Source organism: Monodelphis domestica, chromosome 6 (genome assembly GCF_027887165.1).
Source record: "Monodelphis domestica isolate mMonDom1 chromosome 6, mMonDom1.pri, whole genome shotgun sequence".
NCBI classification, from domain to species: Eukaryota; Metazoa; Chordata; class Mammalia; order Didelphimorphia; family Didelphidae; genus Monodelphis; species Monodelphis domestica.
In genome coordinates, this window is record NC_077232.1 from 200351547 (window position 1) to 200370841 (window position 19295).

Consider the following 19295-nt stretch of genomic DNA (forward strand, 5'->3'; position numbering starts at 1 on the left):
GGAACAAAAAAGTATTACTTTTTAAGTTTTAGTCAATGAATTAAAAATTTATTGTAACACTAAAAACACCTGTTCATAGCATTTTGGGGAAATTATCATGAATGCAAGTAAAAATACCATTTGCTCAACTTCTGACAAAATTCTAGCATATGTTCATGTTTCTGTGCAGCATCTATTTACTCAAATCTTCTGTTTCTTCTCTCTGTTCCAATGGTCTATAGTATAAGTCTAAGGTGATTTCTGTTTCTGTTAAACATCACTCTAATGCTTTCACACCAGACCAGCCTCCTGACCTCTTTAACTTCCTTGGAGACCTAGCTACAATACCAACTTCTGCAGGAAACTTTTCTAGAAACCTCTTAATTATTTTCTCCATTCTCCAATTATTTCCCATTGATCCTTCATATAACTTGTTTGTGCAAATTGTTGGAATGTTTTCTCCCTCATTAGACTGCATACTTCTTAAGAGTAGATAGTCTTTTAATTGTCTTTATATTCCTAGTGTGTAGCACAGTGCCAGGCACATAGTAAGTACTTTCCAAATATTTGTTATAATAATTACCCCTTTCTCTTTCATGGATTTGAGTTCAAGTTTCTGTCTTAATTTCCAGAGCTACATAACCCCAGCCCTCCTTACTACCTATAAACTTCAAGCACCCTACCACAATTACAGCTTTCATGGCCCTTCCTTTTCCTCCCAGTAACAAGCACTATATTCACCCCCAAATTATTTTCTATTAATATGGTAAATATAGCTTAAACTTAATTTTATCTGTGTATCCACTATTTGTCCCCAGAAAAATGTAAGCTCCTTTAGGCAAGAACAGATTTGTTTGTGTAACCAGTACACCATATGTACCTAATACAAGATGGATGCTTAATAAATGTGTCTTGACTTGAATTATCAATGAAGTTATGTTTTCATATTAGTTGCTAAATATGGATACTCCAATTATGAAACCAAATAAGTAAACTCAGATTATTTTTTTTTCTTTTCCATATTCTACAGCACACACACATATAAATAAATACCCACACAGTTTTCATGGAAAGTCTAATAAAAAACATGGAAAGGGAGAAAAAAAGAAACTTGAATGAAACCTAATCCCTTTAAAGTTATTATCTATCCAATATTTCATGTGATGGGCTCCAAGTCCTGGTAAAAAAATATCACTGTAAAATTCCTCAGTGGGACAGAAAGAAATCTGTTGTGCTTTGCCTCACTTAGAAGTGTTTTTCAATATAATTGATTGTAGTCACAGCTGCATCAAATGTATTTCACCAGTAGGTGGGAGTAAGAAATTTGGTGCAATGGCAAGTTTTAAATTCTTAAATACTATACTGATCATAGTTTCTAAATCTCTGGTTCTTTAGTTTCCTTATAGAATTGTTTCAATTGTCAAGATAGAGTAGGTCACAAATCTAACAAATCTTTCATATCCCTTTTATATATAATCTCATTGTGATGGACAAATCAATCATAGTAATTTACTCAATTATTTTCCTGGAAGTTTTCTATATTAACATCCCACTATTAAATGTTCCATTTATAACACAGCAGAAAGGGGCAGCATTGTTAACATCAAAATAAAATTGAGGACTAGATTGCATGTATTATTCCAATAAATATATTTCATATTAAAATGCTCTTATGGAAGAAAAGTCTCATAATTGTGCTTGAGAGCTTCATCCTAATAGATTCTAGGACTTCTGAAGTACTTTATTATACATGGATTCTTTTTCAAGTCTTTCTAAAAAGCTCTGCTGGACACCAAATTCAAATGCAAATAAATGGTGAACTTCAACCCACTTCAAGCAATGACTATTAGCTTTACCAACTACCAGTCATAGTTAAACCTTCCAAATCAGCTGTGTATACCCACATTTTCTATATGATGTGTCTGACTAAAGAAACCATCACAGATTTCACTTTAGGTACAAAGAAGAAAACTTCGTAAGCACTGTATTGCATGAAACAGGTTCAAGTGTTTTCCAAATAATTTTCAAAATGAGATAAAATAATGAAGTTTTTATAGTGCTTTAATGACTTACATCACAACCACCTGTGATATATAAGCAGTTTAAGATTTATTATCCTAATTTTACAGGTGAAGGAAATGAGGTTCAGTAAGATTAATTGCCCTATGCCAGTACACATTGGTCACTGGCAAGTCTCAACTTCAGAATTAGCACTCATTTCACCATGTCATGCTGCTACTCTATTGTGAGTTGCTTAGATATAATGGCTTGATGGATTCATTCACATTAGACCAGGGAATGTCAAGAGAAAACCTGCAAACAAGTTTAATTCCCAAGGGTGAAATTTGGTAAGACATTTAATTGGCTATCTAAATAATACTGCCCAGGAGCAACTGAATACAAGAAAACAGAATTCTAGTTCATAGTTCAACTTTTTATCCTCTTTTTAAATCAGATATACAAGAAAATAAAACAAACACTGTGATGGTTACATGTAATCTGATGAACTCTATTGTGATTGTGATAAAAATAACTACCCACTAGCTGCCTACCAGCTGTTTTCCTTTGGAACAAAATAATAATAAACTAGACAAAAATAACACTTTAAAGTTTATAAAGTATTTTCCTTAAAAATAATTCCATAGGTTAGCTAGTGCAAATGTTATCTATATTTTTTAAAAATTGAAGAAGCTGAATTTGAGGAAAGTTAAGCCCAAATATGAGAAAACTAGTTAATGTCATTAGCTGGAATCAAAACTGCTCCTCTTGACTTTAGGTCCAGAATATTAAATATCCACCTCTACATTTGAACTGTGTCTGACATATCTATTTTCTTTCCCTCCCTTATCACTATTTCCCTGAGTGTCCGCTTAGACAGCATCTTCTACCAAAAGTATTTTCTGATTTACTCAACTGCTAGTTCCCTTCCTTCCAAACAACTTTGTATTTACTTACCTGAATAAATTTATGTTAAATGTATATTCATGATAGAATATATATTAACTTTATTTTTAGGTTATAGGTACCATACATAAAGTTAATGTATAGTAGGACCTCATATTTTGTGAACTCAACCCATGCAAATTCAGTTCTGGACTATTGGCGATAAAAAAAAATAAAAGCAGAAAAATATAAAAAAAATTTAAAATTAATTACACACTAAATCCAGGTCATTTTCAAACTACCACAACAGTTTACCCACTCAGGTTCATTTTCACTCCAAGCCTTAATGTTAGTTGTTACATTGCTTTGAGCCAAACATTATCTCTTGCATCAGTCTTTGTCCAGAGTTCTCACTTTGTAACAAGTTGTGTCTGCATCAGAGCAGTTGTTCTCTTTGTTTTATTAATGCTATTTAGTCATCAATAATGCTTCCAAGGCACAAGAATAGTGATGCTGATAGTTCTTCTAAGCCTTTAAAAAGTTCCAAAATACTAGGTATATTCCTATAAGAAATGCTTATTAAATAATAAATAATACTATGTGTGAGTTCTTGCCATCCAGGAACTTAGATCTTACTGGCAAAGATTTCATAAGTACACAGAAAAGTAAATTAAGTACAATTCCAGAAGGAAGCAAGCTCTAACTTTTGGTTCATGAAGTAAAGACTCTATGGAGGAGGCTGGAATAGATTGGAGAAAATGGAGATTAGAGAAGAGAATACATTCCGTAAATAGTTGACAAGTTCTGCAGACATCATGGTATTGAGAAATGGAATGTTGAATTCAAGGAATAGCCATTTACCTAATTTGATAATACAATGCAAAGCTTAAAAAAACCTGGAAAGGAAACCTGGAATCCAATTATAGAAGTCAAATTCAATAATGAGGAGTTGAAATTATAAATGTTAGGGTTGGATATATACATTTTTAAATTATCTAAGGAGAGATAAAAATTGAACAAATTGAAGTGGGTGAAAAAGACAAAGAGGCAGAGACAGAGACAGAGACAGAGAAAAGATGCATGATACTTCCTAGAAATTTTAAGCTCTCAAATGAACATTTGCTTCATTTGCCCTACTCGTGTTCAGTTCAGTTTAGATAATTAGCTTTGGGAACCTAAGGTCAATGGTTCAACCTTCTAATTTTAATTTTGCTATTATAGACTCTTTGATAGTGTTTCCTATACTGAAGACACTGGAATAAATGAAAGTACTACTAGGAAAAATATTCCTTTAATTGTCTTCTACAATGAAAATATGAAGACAAAATCAACCAACTAAAAAAGAGATCACTTCCAAATCTTTTAAATTGTTCTTGAAAGTCATAGTCTAATCTTATTATGAAACAGTTATGATCTGGAAGAACCTTCTCTGTATTGACTTGAAAATGAACTGACAGTAACTGAGTATTAGAGAAATACTTCATGCAATATTAGAAGCTCCAGTAAGTTAATGTTAATTTCTTGGCTTTAAAGTAAACAAAAATAAGACATTAATAGTTGAAAGAGTTAAAAGTGCTATTATACATGACTATGCTGACAAATGGTCAATTCATTACATTATGTTATGATTTGTAGTTTAGATCTCATTTATCCAAAAATATTCACTGAGTACCTAGTATGTGCAGAACTCTACACTATATAATCTATCTGGGATAGAAAAAAGAAATGCAGAATCCTTGCTTTCAAAAGGACTTTAAGTCAAATAGAAAGAATGTGGTTAGTTAAAACAGATATTCTCTCTCTGTCTCTGTCTCTCTGTCTCTCTGTCTCTCTCCCTCTGCCTGTCTCTGTCTCTGTCTCTCTGTCTCTGTCTCTCTCTCTCTCTCTTTCTCTCTCTCCTCTCTTTCTCTTTCATATTTTGATTTTCAAAAACCATATAATTTTACATTTTTCAAATCAGATGAATAATTTCTTGATAATATACAAATGCGATATCCATTTTCTGGATTATTTATCATATTTTTTAGATCCCAGTCTGTCTACCCCCTGATATTTTGGATACTTCTGTACTTCCCTATCTATTAATATCAAAGTATACATAAGAAAATTACTTTTATTGCTAGCCTTAGTAAAACACGATTAGGAAGATGAATCTGCTATTCTTTAACAAGTAATAGACAATCTCCAATTTAAAAAGTATCCAATATCCAAGAACCCTGGTTCTTCCATTGCATGTATATTCAACAGTAGTCTACATAAAACATTATATCATAATCCCTCAATGTTTGTGCTAATGTGGAATTCATGTTTATTGTCAATGTAGTTTAAGAAACAATATAAGAGTTAGTGTCTTAAAGGTAAAGCCTCTATAATTGTAATGATATTAACCTATTAAACACCAAGATAATAAGAAAGCTCAAAGGGACCAATTCACTTGCTGGGAAATAACAAAGACAATTGGAAAACAAGAGGAGTCCACAAGGGACACCACAACACACTTTTGCTTGATTAATACCCAGGGGCCATGGAAAGTGTTGAATCATAGGTAATTAAGTCTGTTTGGTAAAATAAGAACTAGAGATGTAGGAGCTACAGTGAAACCAAGAGTAGTCAGAATTTGCTGTTAATAATGCATATGAGTGTTTAGAATTTGCCATGTATAACCATTGAATATACTTAAATTATCTTATCAGTGCTTTTTAAATAGGATTACAGGAGAACAATGATCAAGAAACAGAACTATGTAAGCTATTGAACAATGTGCTAAGGATAAATCATCCAAAGTCATAAAAATATTTTAGTTAAACTATTTCAATTTACTTCACACTTAACAATCAAAATAGTTGATAAAAACTCACTCATGTAGCACTTCAGGATTTTGAAAGGTCTTTCCTTGTCACAACCCTGGGAGATGCTACAATGAGCCCTGAACATTGCTTTTAGAGCATGAGATAAAAGGACAGTTAGATGTTACAAAGGCCAAACCACTCATTTTGAAGATTGGAAAACAGCTGGCACAAAGAGACATAATGATTTGCCCCAAATCACATAGGCAGTAAATTAGGTGAGATTTGAACTGAGGTTCTGTGATGTCAAATCCAACTCTCTTTTTTACTGAATCATATTATGAAAATGAAATCATTTTTAAAAATAGAGCAAAACTAAATCAACATGAAAAGATACAAATGCCAAGAATTTCTATATATCTTACAATAATAAGCTCAATGTATGTTATGAACTTTCAAATATTCATAAAACATATGCATGACCATCATATAGTTAAATAAAATAATCTAGACAGAAAAATTTAGCTTCATATTTAATTTGCTAGTGTCTCATTAGAATCAGTACTTAAAACTGACCAAAATATTAGAACATATCAGAATAATTTTGGAAAGTAGAAAATTCATTTAAATAGAAATATTCTCCAAATTTGTATTGAATTAATAATTAAACAAATCATTTTAAGATATCATTTCAACAAGACTAATTTAACATGTGTTTATTAAGAAGCTACAATGTGGAACACTGTTAAGAGCCTGGGAAGATACCTAACTTAAACAAGCTATGACTCCTGCCCTCATGGATCCTTTGGTCTAGTAGGAAATAGAAAATATTCTGTGATAAGTTTTTAAATTGTTGGAATTTTATATTAATAGCTAATAATTGCAAAGGATACACATTTATGAGAAGGAAATCTATGTATAATTAATGTAGTCTATCATTCATCCTACCAACTGCAACAAAAAACAATGATATGCCATAATATTTTAATGGAATTTGGAATCCAAGAATTTGGACATTTTACATTTTCTATCAGTGATGTCATTTCCCCTTTTAAAGTTATGAGTTTAGGAATGTGAACCAAGCTTCATCTCTAGCTTTGTGAATTTGATGATAAAACAACAAAGTTCACTAAATAGTTAATACAAAAATGTAGGAAAAACTAGGTTTGGAAATGTTAAATTTGTGAATATATTTTCATCCCATTCCATTAACTCTAGTAGAAATTTTGATTTTAGCATACCATCAGCAACATGCCGGGACAATTCTGAACTTTTGCTACAGATAGGCCAATATATCTGCTTACATAAAAAGATTAAAAGGCCTGAGACTAAGGTTCTTCCATTCAAATAAACTAAATGAATTCTTTAATTTCAGTTCTTTTATTGGATAATTTATACAAAATTACCCCCCCATAACCATTTATCACAAATTTGGTGTAAAAATTATCATTGCTAAGTGGTTTAAAGTCCCAAATAAGGACAAGGAATTTTCCAACTGATTTATTTCATAGTTTAGTAGAATCTGCTTCAGTCTGGACATTTCTAAGTTTAAAAATGAGTTGTTTTTTTTTTAAATCTAAATGTATAAAGGTAAAGGACATTTCCTTTAACTTTCAACATAAACTTCCTGCTCCAAGGAGCCAATGGTATTTTTTTTTCTTGTCTGTGATTAACTCATAAAATAGCAAAAATGCTTTAATATATAGCAGTTTGCATAGTTTAATTATAATCAGTTAAATATGTTAATATTTTATTGAAAACTTTATGGAAATGTATGCATATTTTATACATAAACCTAAAATCAATATAATAGCTCATGAATCAATATATCCAACTTAAGTAAAAATCTTAACTTCAGCAGGAATGATTGTCTGTACAGTTAACAAAAGAAAAATAATCAGGATTTTTAAAATTACTCAAAGGTTTAATTTTAAACAAACAATAATACAATTATAATACAGGCTTCAAAGATACCTCATAAATTCACCAGAATTTAACTTTAAGCTCAAATGTTTCTGAAATGCTGAGAAAAGGAAGCATGAAAAAGAGCTAAACAGGCATCAACAGTTATGCACTTCACACATGAAAAATAAATGTTATCTGAAGACCAAAAAACAGAATTTTAGTCACATAGACTTGTTATAGTTCCTTCCCCCCATTTTATTTCCAGTCATCATTTGTAATTAATCTGATGTAACTGAATTCTAGATAGGTAATGGGTAGATATGAGTTCTATTCTTGAGACAAACCCATCTTCTCTTCCATATAAAACCATGTATAGTAATAAGAAATAGGGCTCTAGTTTAATTCTGTCCTTAGACAGCTCTTGCTATTAGATGAAACTGCCTTTTCAGTGTTTTTCCTCATAGAAATCCCCTCTATATATACTCAGAACACATTGCCAAGTTACAAAAGGAACACATTTTCCATAGCAAATCCCCTAAGTGGAGATAAGCTCTGTATTGAGCATGCAAAAGGTTAAACACTGCTGAAATAGCGAGACATTTTTTTCAGCCCACGCTTCCTAGTTCCATTCAATTACCAGCAGCAGCAGTGACTATAATACAACCTAATACAGTATTATTAAATCAGAACTCCCCATTTACATTTCCTACTAGCCAGGGGGAAGGCCTGACATTCACCAGTCAATAGCAGAGCAAACAACCCCCAACTCTCAAACACACACTGACCTTGGAGTAGGGAGCTCTGAAGAGGTTAAGTTTCTCAAGTTTTTATTTGGATCTACTATATTGCAACATACCCAAAAGAACCCATTCTAGTCTGTAGCGGATATTGCCCCCCAGTTCTTAGCTTTAAAACCTTTCAAGTGCTCACTTGCACTTTCCAAATTGGTGTTATGGATCCCAGAGCTAATATTTATTAGACAGAAACTTGCCCACTGAAAATAAATAACATTTTAAGATGACATTTCTTTAGAACAACTTGTTGGTTGATTTATTTAATGCCTTCTGCTAACGTTTTCCCTACTGCTTACCTAAGGCAGTGCCTGCCTCATGTACTATGGTGTAAGTGGTGTTCGACAAATATTTTCATATAAACAACAAGAGGAAGCATAATGATACTAACTTTACAAATGCCCCAAACCTTGAACTTCTCAGCTTTCATTGTTTGGTTAACGTCAATAGACCCTCTTATAACAGCAAAAATAATAATGCTGCTGCAGATAATAATGATGATTCCTATATACTGTCCTCCCCAAATGTTCCCTCTGCAATCATCCAAGACTAAGACTTATAGTTCACAACTTTACAGTTTTTTTTAATTCTGAAGCGTATGTTCTGACTGTCCTCCCCACTTAATATAGTAATTCGCATTAAAATTGTTCTGCTTACCTGATATTAACAGTAATAAAAGTCCTCAAGGAAATTGTTGTTGTTGTCGCACCTAATGGTCGTGCATATATAAAACACAATTAAAAAGAAAAAAAAAAGCAACGGACCGTATCTGCTGAGGAGGGAAAAAAAAAAGAGATTACAGCAGTTTGGTCGAAAACTATAGAAATTCCCAATGAAGCGCCTGAACTGGCGTCCAGGTGATGAACTGAGAGGTCTCCCAGGTCCGATACAATTTTCTCTCTTATCAAGTTGATCGGGGTGTGCTATAGAAATAGGGTCCACAAGGTGCAAGGGGTGGTGGGAGGGCGTTGCCTCTGGGGCTCAGGGGCACCAGGGAGGTGGTGCGTCCAGTGGTTCAGCACCAGCAGCTCCGTGGACAGCACCAGCTCCTCTCACCTCCAGTTTGTCTCAGTCACTGAACCAAGCTGGTTCTCCCCCCTCCCATCTGTCCTAGAGCCGCTGCCACTCAACCCCAAAGTGTCACGCCTCCTCCATCTGACGTATATAATTTGCATACCAGCCCCCAAGAGGTGGGTGCCTCGGAGTTGACTGGGGTGCACTTTAGGTCAACAGCTGCGGGTGGCAGCCGCAGTAGCAATCTCCAGGCATAAGGTGGGTGTGGATCCCCGCCGGACTCTTATGTCCCACTAGCATTCAGCCCTGGTCAAGTGTAATGTGTTCTGTGCAGGAGCCATTGCTGCCACGAAGGCTGCTGCTTCTTTGCACCCAGATGATCTCTGCGTGCATAGCACCAGCTCAATGAGCTTCAATGTTTGCATCAAAAAGGAGGGAACTAGAGGGGGCCAGTTCCAATCACATCCCTGCTCTTTGTCTTGTTCTGTACTCTGCACCCCTAGTCTCGGTTTCCTTTCCCCCTTTTTTTCTTTTCTTTTTCTTTTAGAACAACATCCTGGAAAAGGAAGTATTTCCTTCTCCCTCCCTGTTCCTTCCCTCTGGCTCATAGCTCTGTTTAAGAGTTTCACTGCTGCAGAACTCTGCCTCTTGGATAGAAAGTGGTTTAAGGGTTTCGAGGGAAAAAAAATCCTCGAGTTTAACAATATATGGGAAATATAATCGCTTATAGGCATGAAGCTATTGCTAAAAGAAAAGTGCTGCTCTCCCCCCTTCCCCTTTGAATTGTGATATTTTTGTCTTTTACCTAGGACCCTAGATTTTATCTGATATCCTGAAAGATTTTCCCTTCTTAACCTTATGATCACTATAATCTCTGAGATGAAAATATCAAAATAGTCTTTAATGGAGTTTACATATTTCATGTAAAAAAATTAGAACAATGTGAAACCAACAAAAAGAAACAAACACAAATGTTTTGTTTCCAATAAACTCACAAAATGATTAAGCTTCCAACTCTGAAGACCTGAAGGTTATATGCTATTTATTAGGAATAATATGTCAATTGCTTTCTTGAAAAATGAAGCAAGAGAAAGCACTTTATAATCTAAATGAAATGGACTACGAAACAATCTATGTAGATAATATTTTCTTTGTCCAAGACCTGAGTAATGAGAAGACTACATCAGGAAACACACAAATTTTATAGATCACTTTGACCTTGTAAATAAGTCCTGTGATGGACAGGACCATTATCCACCTTAAAGAACCACTTCCAAATTTTTCTGAAAAGCAGTTATTATTGTGAAGTTAAGTGATTTTAATACTTGGCATTTATATAATACTTTAGGATTTAAGTGCTATTCATATATGATATTATTTGACTTTCACAATAACCCTTGTGAGAGGTGATGATATTTAAACTATTTTACAGGGGGCCAAACAAATTTATTTAAGGTTAAATTACATGATTGTGGTTAGCAAGTATCTGAAGCAGGTTTTAAATTCATTTTTTTCTAACTCCAATGCCACAGCTCTATCCATTACTCCTGTCTCTCCAAACACAAGTCATTTCATGTTTTTGAACCTTGGCTTACTCATCTCTAAAATTAAATCACTTCCAATTTTCCTCCCAGGTATAATTTCTATCATTCTATGATTATTGATATTCACATCAGAATATGGTAGTAGAAACTTCCCAAAGCAAATATAACATGAAAAGTGATTCTTCTGCAAACAACTTTAAGGAATTTTACAACAAACATGTAAGTTTATTAGTATGTCCATTTATAGCCATGTTACATATAGGGACTAGGATAGAGAATGGATTTTATTTCATTGATTTTAGAAATTGCTTCAAAAATGGAATCATCGGATCACAGATTTATAACTAATAAGGATATCAAAATTTTAGATCATCATGCAAACACTGAGAGGTTAAAGCAACTTGCATAAACACAGTGACTGTTACAGTTATAACAGGTAATATAACAACAACTAAGTGGTATAGTGCCAGGCTTGGAATTAGGGAGAACTAAATTCAAATATAGCCTCAAATAATTATCAACTGTATGTCCCTGGGCAAGTCACTTAATCTCTGTTTACCTCAGTTTCTCCATCAGTAAAATGGAGATAATAATATCACTTCCCAGAATGGTTGTGAGAATCAAATGAGATAATAATTATAAAATACCTAGTACAGGTACTGGAACAATTGTTAACTATTTTCATTATAAAGGAATATTGTTTGACACTTTACAGTTTATAAAGTACTGTACATAGTTTATGTCATTTCATTTTTTTCTGGTTGTGTCTAATATATGCTTATTTTCTATATGAGGAAAGTGAGACTTATTGGCCAAACTTACACAATTATACATGTGTGAGGTATGATTCAAGCTGAGGTCTTCCTGACACTACTTCAAGCAGACACTCAACTACACTAAGCTGACATGGGTTACAGGTGGAAATTGAACCAGGTTTTTCCTGGCTCTGAGGCCAGCTTTTCAATGATAGTTATTCTTTAAGCAATATTAAACTGAGATAATGTGGTTCTTTGGGGTGAGAACAGGACAAGGAGTGAGGGGGAAACTTGGTTTTAGTCCTAACTCTCAATTTCTAACCATCTGACTGATTAAATTATATGATGTCTTTGTACTTTATATTTTTCATACTACCTTGCTGGCTATGTCCAATTTAGGAAAGTATATGACAATTTCTTTAGTTGACTGGAAAGGAGCATCTGGCTAGACCTAGCAAGACAAGATAAATTTACTGTGACCTGCCAAAATAATTAAAGTACTTATTCATGTCTTTGTATTCGAGGTTGGGGCAAAATAAAAATCAAGAGAAAAGAGAGAAAATAATTATTTAGATTTTTCTCAGGGTCCATTTGCCAATGCAGTGGAGCAATAAGGTGCTAAGGGTGGTGCATTTGGGGAAATATGCTTCCCAAGATCCCAGATATCTGTGTAGCATAAATTAGATCCACTAGGAAATGCTCCTGATAGCAAATAGCAAAGTGGTATATAACTCCTTTCTTCTTTCATTCAAAGTATTGATGCTACTCATTGTTCTGATCCCAACCCCTACGCTTGCTGGCTAGGAATGAAAAATATCTTTTTTGGAATGATCTCTCCCATTTAACACAATATCCATTCTCTTCAAATCCCTCCAAAAGAACTCTCATAATTTGTATCTTTTGCCCAACATCCTCCAATATTTTTTCTTTGTTTCCAAGGCACCTGACAGTTGATTTATTAACAAGCCAGTAAATTTTAATGGAAAGAGACTTGTTCCTTGTCTATATTTCTATTTTAAATTACTAAGCATTCATTTTGACAGCAACTTTCTAAGGTCCAGTTAATGACAGATCTTTGACATGAGACTTGAACTTCCTGTTGTATCTTTTACTCCACCTATATATAAATCTATCTCTAGACTTGACACTGTGATAAAACTAGCTCTCAGATTCTCTCTTTAGGCAATGTTAAACTGAGGTAATGCAGCCCTATAGAATTAGAACTAGATAAGAATTGAGTAAAATTTGGTTTTAGTCCAGGCTCTACCACTTCCTAACCAACTGACTAATTAAATCCTAAAGCTTCTTTGTATTTTATATTCTTCATTCATATAATGAGCAATGTGGCATAGCTGGTCCCTAATATTTATTCCCTAAAATTGTATTCTATTCTAATCTATTCTTTCCAGCAAGCATATCCTAAAACTTGAATTGTTTAATTTAAGAAACATTTTAAGGAGACTTCTTTACCCAAGACACAGGGTTGATTTAGATATATGTTGATCTTTTCATCTATAATTTAGGTGGATCACAGAGGCTTTAAACAAGTAAAACAATCTATTGAAACATATAGAGGAAGAATTCAAATATGACTTTTAATTTTATTGGTAAAGGCACCTACTGGGTGAAGAAACTCTCTAACAACATAGATCAATACCTTCTCTGAAACTTAGAGTGCTACTTAAAACACACCCAGAATATGTCAGATGTAGGACTGGAAATCTGGGTTTTTGGTTTGAGGTGAGTGGCCTAAGCACGATACTGCAGTGTGATTTTTGGCAATATATATAATAAGTGAGATACTCATGTGGAATTCTATTTAAATTACTTCTGGTGATCAAATACTGACTCAGTTCACATCAGTAATTATATGATTTTGGACTTAGCAGTCATTGAGACAGCTGCTATTGGATTCTGTTTGAACATCCAAATAAATTAAATTTGAACATTTTCTGACATTTAAAATATGAAGACTAAAACCAGGCCACTTACCCTTTTAATAGACACCTGCTCTTATTCCATGCAGCATAAATATATATTTCATTACTTCAAAAGATCCATGAAGTCATTAGTGGGGCAATACCAATAGTAATCATTGCCTTAAATTAGAGGTCAGCAGATTATAGCTCATAGTTTTGTTAAAAAAATATTTTTACATGGTGGACAAGATTTAAGTCAGTTTGCTGACTCTTTTCTGTAACCAAATCATTCATTATCTGTGGCAACTGTGAGGCAGGGGAAAGAAAAGGAATTGATGTTCCCCATACAGGCTGTTTGTTGGTTGCAGGTCCATCTACACTTGAAACATTTCCAATTTAGTTGAATGTGCAGGAGCTTGTGCTTTACCAGAATAATTTTGAGAATACAGGATGACCTCTTCACTATGAATAGACTTTGGAGCAGAATTTTGTGGAGATATTATATTAATAGCTTAGATTTAAATATTCATTTTCATATGAAGGTGCTATTTAAAGAAAATAAAGCTATGCAAAATATCTCCCTCAACCCCATCTATCTACTCAACTTCATTAAAGAACAATTTTCTTGGGCATTTAAAAGGTTTTTGGTCATTAACCGTTTCCTATTGTTTTAAAGAAACACCACTGGACTTCAAAACTTACTAGTTGTGTGTTCTTGGGCAAGTCACTCATTTTTTGGACCCAGTTTCCTTTCTGATGAAAAGTCTAGCTCATGGTTACCAGCATCAAAGGAGATAAATACATTAGTTATATTTAACAATTTTTACTGTTAAACTTTTCACAATTATTATTTTTCAAATAAAATATGCCAAGTACATACAACACCTTCATTTCTATTATCAGCTTTAGTTAATGACAAATGGCAAAGAAGATAGAAAGAGAGGTCCCTGGATACACTTCTGAAGCAGGAGTAGAATGAGTTGGTATGATCCAAAATCAGAAAAGTTCTGCTAGGATGGAGACAAGGTTAAAGAGGCAGCAAATCAACTAAATCACTCTCTTCATAATATTCCCTAAGGGGTAACAATAATTTGATAGCATAAGCATACATTTTCAATATCTACATCAATATCTATACACTCTATGTCAATAGAATGCATATTTGGCAGAGAAGGTCCAGACAGAGAGTAAGTGAATATTACATTTTAAAAAGGAGAGGAAAACAAATTGCACTGCTATCAGTAAATTACCTTTTTCCTTTTCTTTTTTTTACACATTGATACAATTTCTAATAGTTTTCTGACATTTTGCAATCAATGTTCTCTCATCCCCTCCTACTACTCCCCCCCTCTTAGAAGGAAGGTAATATCACACAGGTTGTACATATATAATCATATAAAACATATTTATATATTCATCATGTTAAGAAAGAAAACACATGTTGCTCATACTAGAGAAAAATACATGGAGGAAATAAATTGAAAAATTATAATCTTCAATATCCATTCTGACTCTGTTTCCTTCTCTGGCGGTAGATATCCTTTTTCATCATAAGTTCCATTGACTTGTCCTGGATCCTTAGTTTGTTGATAATAGTTGTTATTCACAATTAATCATCACACATTATTGTAGTTACTAGGTAGAACTTTCTCCTGGTTCTGATCAATTCACTTTGTTTCAATTCTTATAAGTCTTTCCAGGTCTTTTTCTGATCAGTCTGCTTGTCATTTTTTATGGCACAATAGCATTGCATTACAAGTATATATCACAACATGTTCAGCCATTTCCCAATTAATGGACATCCTTTCAGTTTGTTTTGTGGTGGTTGTTTTTACCACCACAAAAAAAAAAGCTACTTTATATGTTGTTGTACAGGTAGGTTCTTTTCTCTTATCTTTAAACTCTGGAATAATGAAAGCATCTTTTCAATACTAATGAGTACGGAACAGGGTTGCTATGTGGCAGTCATCCTGGAACTGTTTCCAGAGAACTAAAAATAAGCACCACAGAAGAAGTTTAGGAGGCATTTTATATATGAGGTAGCTGAAACACAAATTCAAAAGGTCATCATCAAGAAATTTATGTCAGGCAAAGAAGATGGGCTGACCATCTGACAAGAGCAAGGGATACGAATTGAATGCAGCTATATCCTCTTGATGCTGGAAGAACGTGAGGAATGCTTATAACACATTGAGTGCTCCCCAGCCTGTGGTAAACTTTTGGGAGAACAAAGACAAGAGCTGTACAAGATCATCAGATCTCAATGGGTTGAGATAGGAATTATTGGAGGGTATTCCTGGGAAATCACAGATCCGTTTGAGTAAAATAATAAATGAAATGTTTTAATGAATATACATATATATATACATATATATTTAAATGCATATTAATTGGAAATCCTAACAAAACATAAACCTTTACTTGTATGTATGGAAGCTCTGCTAATGGGTTTGGAATTGGTTAATTTCCATTTTGAAGATTGCCCAAAATAGCAACTAAGAGGCTCAGGGAAAATCTCTTTAATCTGAAATTCCAATGTCCACTTAAGCCTTTTTAAGTGAGATAATTAACGTCTACACACAGCATTTTTTTTTTGCAGTTCTGCTGTGTATGTGTATAAAAATGTGTATATATAGATGTGGGGACATTTATCTGTTAATCGTGTTCCTGTTTTGTTATCTCTTTCTAAATATATATTTTGAATTCCAGCTGGGGCATATAATTTCACTAGCTCTTTTAAAATTATAATTATTTTTAACATATTTGTGGCACATTAATACCATAAATACTTTAAAGATAATTGTATGATTTGTCAATTTTTCTTCTTGAATCAATTATGAGAATGTTAGTGGCTAATTAAGAAAATACTTATTTTTAAAAGCAAAGCTTCAGAGCACACTCTAATTCTTAGGTCATTTTCCTTATTTCTAGGTTTGTATATTACAATAAAGTGGAGAAGAGTAATAAGCTCTTGGGAAAAATGAATCAAGCTTCCTTTAATTAGTTTAATTATGCAATAGATTGCATACTCATCACAACATACAGTTGTGCTCAAGTTCAATGAATTTCTTTCATCCTGCAATATGAAAAGTATCCTGATTACTTGAACTTTATTCTAGTATGGGCAGGTTTTATAAAGAAGGTATCCTCATTTAGCAAGAAGTTGTTAGGCATAAAGAATTGCTGGAGCAGAATTTCACGTCCCAAATTATTCTGGCTTTTAAATTTGGAAATCATTTGTCAGTATTTTGTCAAATATGCAATGCATTACAGTGTCCTTAACAAGCTATTTTACATTATCCCTTCTTCCTTTTCTTTCTTTCTTTTGTGAAAAATATATTCATCAATAGAAAGATAATTTTCCATTTTAAATAGAGCTTTAATGTGAAGAAGGCTTGGATTAGGTCTACTTTTAGCATACATACAGTGTTCCAAAATTTTTAGTGTAGCTTTAAACTATTAACATTTGAATAGCTTATGTTGACCATGGGCAAGTCATTAAACTCTTCACTGCTCCTGTCAACACTCTAAAAAAAAAACCTGCAAGTTATTCATCAGCATATGAGGAGGAATTTCTTATACTGGAAATTCTTTATACTATTAAAATTACAGGTTCAAGCCAAAAAATATTACATTTAAAATGTTTAAAATTTCTGGGTCTGCTGTGTAACAGAGCATTTAATTACTTTAGTCTTGGAGGAAGCTTAGATATACTGCTTTGACTTCTATATTGCTTAGATGCTCTGGAACAACTTTAGATATCTACTACGAACTTTTAAAATGATAATAAAGTGCTTTGTTTGGTAAAGGTAGATGGGAGATTTCTATTAGATTTATTTTAGAATTTAGCATCAGAAGGGATGTTGATTCAACTGCAACATTTCACCCAAAAGGACATTAAAAACTAGTCACAAAACATGTGATGAAGCCAAAAGGACAACCAACTTCCCTTAATCCTTGTCTACTATTCTACCCTGCTGGATTTTTGGCAAGACAGTTATTTTAGATATCACAGTACAACTAGAGATTATTTGAAATATTTAATTATACATTTTTTTTACTTATAGAGGTCAGATCTAGTGATCTACTGCTAACACCTCTCCTGAGCTCCAGGCTCATGTCACCTCCAGTGATACTTGAGTGCCTCTTGGACCCTAAATTTGGTGTCTCACAAACATTTCCAAATCAACACAGTAAAAACAGAACTAATTTTCCTCTCTTCTGAACTTTCCTTTTGATGTTGAAGATATCCCCAGGCTCCAAGTTCCTGAGGTTTGCAAGTTCAGTGTTGGCCTCATCTTTTATATTTGCTCTAACATTCTATCTACAAGGCTTCTTATTTCTATTGTATTATCTCCCCTCTGTCTCTTCTCCACTCTGGAACCACACCGAACCTCACACACAGGCTATTGGAATAGATTTCTAATTGGTCTCACACACACACACACACACACACACACACACACACACACACACACACATACAGACACACACTCTTCATTTACTCCATTGTTTCCCTATTAACTCTAGGTTTAAATGTCTTAAAAGATGATCTTTTTGCCATATGAAATCAAACAGACTGGCCCATCACTACCTTTACTGGCTTCATACTCTTTACTCCCCTCCACATATTCTTATTTTTTGCAGAGATGCTCCTGATCAGACTCTCTCAACTCTGCTATTTTTTGTTCATTCCCCATTCCTGTTCCATTTTGTCTTGTTTCCCATTTACTCTTTCTTCACCTATGCTTCTGGGATGCCCTGCCATGTCTTCCTTCAAAAAACAGCTCAAATCCTGCATTCTGTAAGAGGTCTTTCCCCACCAACCCTTTCCCACAACCTCTACTACTACTTACTTTCTGAGATAATCTTCAAGTCCCCTGGAGTAGAGACATATTTTTGGCTTTGTATTCTGAATATAAAGAGCATCATGTGGCACATGATAAGCTTAAAAAGCATGACTGATTTGTTCTTTTTTTTTTAGAAAATTTATATTTTGGTAGATGATGTCAAATAAGAGGTGAGTCTATCAAAAACCACTATGTGTAGAAAAGATTGATCCATGTATACATAATTCATAATTTTAATTAATGTTTATACTTATAAGTAGAAATATGACACTTTTAGCAAGATAGTAGAGGGTTGTTTTTTTTTTCTAAAACAGAGGTGAGTGGTAAATTCAAAGAGGGAAACAATTTCAAAAAAGCTCACAGAACTGGAATTTCAGCTATGTAATATAACAGAAATTCTGGGAAATTTCAGATACAAACAATTTTGCATTGGGTTTTTAAAAAAAATTTTTAAACTTTTATTTAATGGATTCATTTAGAGTATTTTTCCAGGATTACAAAAATCATGTTCTTTCCCTCCCCTTCCCTCAGCCCCCTCCCATACCCAACACACAATTCCACTGGGTTTTACATGTGTCTTTCAAGACCCATTTCTATATTATTGATATTTGCACTAGGGTTATCATTTAGGGTTTATAACCCCAATCATATTCCCATCGACTCATGTAATCAAGCAGTTGTTTTTCTTCTGTGTTTCTACTCCCACAGTTTTTCCTCTGAATGTGAATAATGTTCTTTCTCGTAAATCCCTCCGAGTTGTTCAGGATCACTGCATTGCCACTAATGGAGAAGTCCATTACACTTGATTGTGCCACAGTGAATCAGTCTCTGTGTATAATGTTCTCCTGGTTCTGCTCCTCTCACTCTGC

The 19295-nt window shown here is 33.7% G+C and overlaps 1 protein-coding gene across 4 annotated transcripts in view; it reads right to left on the reverse strand.

Moving 5' to 3' along the window:
* Nucleotides 1–10267, reverse strand: part of FSTL5 (follistatin like 5) — a 980329-nt gene extending 970062 nt beyond the window's left edge. The window contains exon 1 of one of the 4 annotated variants that reach the window (XM_056802833.1): nt 9002–10267. The gene's annotated coding sequence lies outside the window, so the exon portion shown is untranslated. The remainder of the gene's footprint in view (nt 1–9001) is intronic. The other 3 variants (XM_056802834.1, XM_056802836.1, XM_056802835.1) reach the window with 3 other exon arrangements.
* Nucleotides 10268–19295: the final 9028 nt, after the last annotated feature.